This window comes from Rutidosis leptorrhynchoides, chromosome 1 (assembly GCF_046630445.1).
Source record: "Rutidosis leptorrhynchoides isolate AG116_Rl617_1_P2 chromosome 1, CSIRO_AGI_Rlap_v1, whole genome shotgun sequence".
Classification (NCBI taxonomy): domain Eukaryota; kingdom Viridiplantae; phylum Streptophyta; class Magnoliopsida; order Asterales; family Asteraceae; genus Rutidosis; species Rutidosis leptorrhynchoides.
The window spans coordinates 124,927,448-124,934,617 of record NC_092333.1 but is presented as its reverse complement, the minus strand read 5'-3'; the positions used below and the strand labels follow the sequence as shown (position 1 = coordinate 124,934,617).

General features: G+C 35.5%; 1 non-coding gene across 1 annotated transcript; it reads right to left on the bottom strand.

Moving 5' to 3' along the window:
• Positions 1-509: 509 nt before the first annotated feature.
• On the bottom strand, positions 510-616 carry LOC139887278 (small nucleolar RNA R71). The gene has a single exon (XR_011773116.1). It is a non-coding gene; the product is annotated as a small nucleolar RNA R71 (small nucleolar RNA).
• Between the last annotated feature and the right edge of the window lie 6,554 nt (positions 617-7,170).

Here is a 7,170-nt window from a genome sequence, read left to right as displayed (position 1 = left end):
GACAATTCAGAGATCCTGAACCACTAATCATTCCTCCTGAACCACAAATTACTCATCCAGAGATTGTCGAGGAAGAAACCATTAAATCAGAATCCTCTAGTGATTCAGATTCAACAAACTCAATCATGGAAAATCCGGAACCTTTAAGTATGGAAGACCGAATGAGATCCACACGCACTGGCCAAGGTCACGCCATTATTAAACCAGACATTAATGCGCCAGATTATGAAATTAAAGGACAAATCCTACACATGGTAACTAATCAATGCCAATTTAGTGGTGCGCCAAAAGAAGATCCAAAAGAACATCTTCGAACTTTTAATAGGATCTGTACTCTATTCAAAATCAGAGAAGTTGAGGATGAACAGATCTATCTCATGTTGTGTCCCTGAACTTTAAAGGGAGAAGCCAAAGATTGGTTAGAATCGTTACCCGAAGGAGCGATTGATACATGGGATGTTTTAGTTGAAAAATTTCTTAAAAGATTCTTTCTGGCATCTAAAGCCGTGAGACTTCAAGGAGAAATTGTTACGTTCGCGCAAAAGCCAAATGAAACATTATATGAGGCATGGACAAGATTCGGAAAGTTGTTAAGAGGATGTCCTCAGCACGGTTTAGACACTTATCAAATAGTACAAATATTCTACCAAGGTGTCGACGTTGCTACACGAAAAGACATCGACATAGCAGCTGGTGGTTCCATTATGAAGAAAATCGCAATCGAAGCTCACAAAATTATTGATAACACAGCCTCCCACTCACATGAGTGGCACCAGGAAAAAGATATTTTTCGTTCATCTAAAGCGGCTAGAGCCGATTCTAGCCATGACTTTGATTCCGTTTTCGCAAAAATAGATGCTTTCGAGAGACGAATGGAAAAGATGAATAAAGATATTCACGCAATATGAATCAGTTGTGAGCAATGCGATGGACCACACTTAATGAAAGATTGTCACATTGAGCAAACGATGGAACAACGTGAGAATGTTTCCTACATGAACCAAAGGCCGGAAAATAATTATCAAAATAATTATCAACTGCCAATGTCAAACTTCAATCGAAATCAAAACATTCTTTACAATCCAAATGGACCCAACAATAACTCGTACAACCAACAAGGTCCAAATAGCCAACCAACTCAAAACAACACTTTCAATCAACAAAGACCTAGCTTGTATAAACCACCACAACAAACCGAAGAGAAAAAGCCAAATCTGGAAGAAATGATGGCAAAGCTAATGGAATCTCAAACACAATTTATTACATCTCAAACCCAAACAAATGAGAGGTTTGATCAGTCATTAAGAACTCAACAAGCTTCCATTTTGAATCTAGAAAAACACGTAGGTACTCTTGCTAGCATGATGAGTGAGAGGGAACAAGGAAAGCTACCGAGTAATACTGAAGTAAATCCTCGAAATGAGAATGTTAATATGGTGTCAACAAATTCTAAAAAACCATCAACAGAAGATGGGAAGGTTTTAGATGTAAGTAAAAATGAAGAAGTTACAACACCACCACCACCCGAGTATGTAAAGCTAGTGGTGGCACCATACAGACCACCCATCCCGTTTCTAAGAAAAGGAGTTGAGTATGAGCAAGTGATAGGTAATAAAGTTTGTGATACATCTGGAAAGAAGAAGAAGAATAAGAAAGTGCAAGAAACAAAAACCGTAAAAGTAAACCCGGTGAAGACAGTTCCACCAAAACCTCCACCAAGGTTGGGTGATCCGGGTGAATTTATTGTTCCTTGTCTACTTAGTGATTGTGTCATGTATGATGCACTAGCAGATTTAGGTGCGAGTGTGAGTGTTATGCCTCTTTCATTATATAAGAGATTAGGAGTAGGTGAGTTAAGTCCAACGAAAATGAGTGTTAGACTCTTTGATCAAACTATTAAGTACCTAGTTGGAATTGCTAACAACCTACCCGTTCAAGTGGGTAATTTAACCTTTTTAGTCTAATTTATTGTCATTGACAGAGAAGAGGACTCAAATGTTCCTCTAATTTTAGGACGACCATTCTTAGCGTCCACCGAGGCGTTCATTAATGTAAGAGAGGGTAGAATGACACTTAGTGATGGTGAAAAATTGACCACCTTTGTGAGTCAAAAGTCTAAATCTCAAACCGTTGAACCAAAAACGATTGATAAGAACCATATTGTTTTACCAACTCCAACGGTAGTGCTTAGCAATAATAAAATGCCTAAGTGTGGGGAAGATGAAGTAACACCTAATGATGACCTGATAACAAAGAACCTCGTTGTTGATAAAAAAATTAAATGACCCCGTTATTAATAGTTCAATGAAGAAACTTATTAAACGAATTCGCGATGCTAGAACCAAGGGGAACTATACGTTATGTAACCGGTTAGTATCCAATCTATCGCCTAAAGAAAAGGCAAAACTGGTTGAATTTGTGAATATTACACAGGAATCCGACCAATGGCTTAAAGCAAAAGTCACAAATATGCAAGTTGATTATGGTCCAAAAGAAATTGACAATGAAGTTAATCACAATTTCGACACCACAGCTACCTAAGTGTGGGGAGATTTAAATGTTCTAAGAAATAATACTGTCTAGAGTTATTTGTTCTGTTCTCATGTAGTTCCGAGAATGAAATCCGATTGGTCTTTTCCACTAGCAGACACTAAAGAACTAGTTTTCTTCCCCCATTCGGAATTTTTTTTGTTGAAGGAAATTAATATGCATTTTAAAATTAAGTTTTGTGTGAAAATTTTTTTTTACTTTATTTCACTAAGTTTAAAAAATGATTTCTAAAATTCGTCGTGAGTTAAAGACTAGGTCATGGAACCGAAATTGCTTTACCCGAGGGCGTGGCGACAAATTTTGTTATCATTATTTTTAATATCATTGATCTAAAGTATACCAAAAAAATTAAAAAATTCAAAAATCTTTGCTTTTAAAACAATCGCTTAAAAAAAAAAATTTTAAATTTTGTCGAGGGACGGACTAGGTAAACATACCGAAACTACCTAAAGTAAAAGGAAACAAAATTTTAAAAAAAATATTCATTTAAATTGTTTTAATAAATAAAGGTTTTATATATATATATATATATATATATATATATATATATATATATATATATATATATATATATATATATATATATGTTTGTAGTTTATCTTATGTACAAAATAGGGTAAAACAGCGTATTTTCAATGACTGACATTAAACTTCAGCAAAAGCTACTAATTTTAATGACAAGACGTAAAATATCAAATGTGATATAAAACAATATGTTTGCAAACTCGGTATTTTTAATCATTTTTTGTAACACCCCGTTTTTCCCGTACATATTTAAAGGTACAAACTTAATTATTAGCACGATTATATCTTGTTCGTTTATGTGATTAAATGAGCCAAATTGTTAGTTTATGAGTGGGTGCATGTATGTGAGTGTATATATATGTATATATATATATATTTGAGAATACATGTGTGGACGTGTATATGTACGTGTCGCGATGGAGTTAAGTCATGCGGGACTTAAGGTTGAAGCTTAGGCGTGCATAGGAAGAGTGAATGAGTTGTGCTAGTTGTTTGAACCATCGTTTTGTGTTAAATGGTCGAAGTGACCAGGCTCAGGCAAACGCCGCGCCGCGACGGGCGGGACCACGCCGCGACAAACAAAGCAAACCTGGATCAGAGATTGGGTTAAGAAGGGCCTATTTTCCCTTTATGTGTCGCGCCGCGATGATTAAGGCCGCGCCGCGACAGTTCTGCTGAACTGGTGTCGGACTTAGCTCATTTTAAGGGGCAAAATGGTAAATTGACATATGGATCTGATAGGGGCATTAACTCTCCACCACATATCCATTTAATTCATTTTCCTTTTCTCTTTTCTTCCCATTTTCTCTCCCAAAACACAAAACCCACTTAGTTTAATCTTGAGATTTGAAGGTGAAGATTTGTGAATCAAACCTAGGAGCAAGAATTAAAGTTGTTCCTTGTGTCTCTAGCTACGCGTTGTTAGTCTCGGTAAGTTCTAACTCTAAGTTTTTGAGTTTTAATTGGTTAATGGCTAGGGTTTTGGTTACTAGAGATTTGTAAGACCCAATTGGTGGTAAAATGGGTGAGTTTGGGTTATGTTGTTGTAATGAAACCCTAATAGCCACAATCTAGGGTTTTGGCCTTGTGATTTGAGGTTGTAAGTGTCAATTGGTGTTGTTAGTCACTAATACACTTTAAGATTTATGAAAGAAGTGTTAATGGGTAAGTTTGACTTGATTGTGAGTTTAAGTGATATAAAATGGGTCAAAATGTACTAGTTGACCTAATTAGATGAAATGGGTATGGATTACCCTAAGTTTTGTGTTAATTGAAGTAAATAGACTTTAATTCACTAGTCTTAGTGATTAAAGTAGAGTCTTGGCCATTTATGGGTGGTTGTGAGTAGTTGAGTCATTTAATGCAAATTGGGTCATTAAATGCTCAAGTGGGAGTATTGTGGTTAATCCCACTAGTTGTGAAATTGAATGTGCACTTAATGATTTAGGTACATTGCGTTGAAGCTCGAAAGTGCTAAATCATCATCCTTGTGACAAGGTGAGTGGAATAATTATGCGTTCATGTATATGGTGTGTTTATTTGTGAATGTTATGGTATGAACCACGTGCCGGTAGTGCCATAACATGTGTGGGATGGAGTGTGAACCACGAGCCGGTAGCACTATAAACTAAGACGTGAACCACGAGCCGGTAGCATTGAGTGTGAACCACGAGCCGGTAGCACTATAAACGAGTATGACTCAAAAGCGTATGGTGTGAACCACGAGCCGGTAGCACCATAGCATTATTGGTTAACCATATTGAGATTGTTGTTTTTGTTTAGCATATTATATATATATATATATATATATATATATATATATATATATATATATATATATATATATATATATATATATATATATATATATATATATATATATACTGAGTTGAGTATATGCTAATGAAGTGGTGTGATAATGTACGACTTGTTAGTGTTACGGGTATGTTGACATGCTATTTGAGTTACAAGTTCATATGAGGTATTTGGTATTGTGATTGCAAATGGATAGGTTATATATATGTATGTATAATTGTTGCACTCACTAAGCATTGCTTACCCTCTCATTGTTTATCATTTTATAGGTTCCGGCTTGGACAAGGGTAAGGGCATACGGTTGGATTAGTTGTCTCCCGTTTATGTTGACAGGGGGTGCTTTTGGCATAGCTTTTGAAGTTTGGCCTAACGTTTTGGGTAGTTTAGCCCCAACCCATGCTCGAGTGTCGTTTGGATTATAAACTATTATTGTAGTGGGTCAAACTTGTATAAAACTTAATTAATGGCCTTCGTGCCTTTTGTAAACATTTAAATTGATGTACGTTTAAATGGAACTTGTGGAATGGTTTACATATTTAATTAGTGCGTAAATGTGTATTATATAAAAAAAAATTTATCGTATGAAATACGGGTTGGGTTGTTTCATTTTTCTACACTAATCACCCTCATGAATTTAAATTTTTACTGATTTCTTGTAAATGAGGGCATTGCAAGATCTCAAGTGTGGGGAAGGGTTATAAATTCTCTCGGGTTTACACTTATTTAATTGCTAAATTTTGTGAAAATTTGAAAAATTTTCAACTAAATGAATTCAAAATCATGTTTATACATATTTATGAACGATAAAACTAGGTGTTAATGCCGAAATTATTGTTACCTCGGAGAGAACATAAATAGAGAAACAACCCAAAACATTAGAATTCATTTAAAATGGAATAGAGGAGAATAAAAAGGCAAAAAGAAAAGAATAAATAAAAGCTAAGTGTGGAAAGAATTTACCAAGTTCTTTAAAACACATATCACATATTTTGTACAAGATTATTGCAGGTACTTTTGCTTTGGACTAAACTAATCAGTTTTACTTGATTTACTGTAATACCTTTGAAAGAATAGATGGATCTACACGATGAATCAATTCCATCATTAAAAGGAAATAAAGTCTTCCGAAAAAGACACGCGCTTCTTGATTTAGGTCAGGAAGTTGTCGTCCAGACCAGCTGTAGGTTGACGAAAAACCTTGAAAAGTTTTCTCGAAAATCAGATGGAAATCTACGGACCTCAGCATCAAACAGGGTCGCCAGGTGGTCAGACTTATCCTAACCATGAGAGGATCTGTCTCGTAAAATGGGGAGGGCGCTGTGCAAATTAGCTTAATAAGACTAATGAATCAGACCCCCAGAAAAGGATAATCTCCTTAAAGATCAAAAATCAGCTTTTAAGCCTGATATTACTCAATCCTTGAGATTGACCTTAAAGATTGAGAATTACAAACTCATGGAATTCGATGATATCTAAACTCGAGCTTGAACGAGAAAATATTTTGATCAAAATTACAAACCGATTTGTTTTCTGAAAACCTATTTTCAATGCGTTCATTACCATTGAACGTAAAATCCTAGGAATTCACCGAAATTCATTAGGTCACCTGAACCAAATCGGGTGTCAACCGTAAGAACGGTGGTTGCATAGCATGGTCGAAGACAGGACCTTGTGCCAGACAGAAAAACTATAGGGTGATCTTTACTATTGCTCCTACAAAGGATAGTAATTACATCCGACACGTTATAGACCATAATCAAAAGCATGTCATTAGACAGTGCCTTAACAGTTTCTTATTCATCGCTTTCCTTTACAACCGGACGGTAGTTTATCGAAAGGTAATATACGGAACAAGTAAATTGGACGTGTTGCTTTCCTAATACAAGGTTAGCAAGTGGGTGACACAAAACCATAAGTTTCAAGCTAAAATTTTCAAATCTGAAACCCACAAAACCCACAAAAACAATTTGCAAACACCGGTGAAGGGTTATTCCGGAAAACTTATCTAGGGTAAAAGCTAGATTGAATTTTCAAAAGATAAAATGTTTTCATAAAGATCCAATTTCCTAAAGGATCTAAATTTTCATAGTCATGTGGGACTGTAAACCACATCGTTACTACCATTGTTCATACCGCCGTATTAAAATCACTGATGTACAAAGTGTGAAGAATAAAGAAGTGATTCAAGTATGTTTTTATTCAAGTTCTATATTGCTTGAGGACAAGCAACACTCAAGTGTGGGAATATTTGATAATGCTAAAAACGAACATATATTTCAT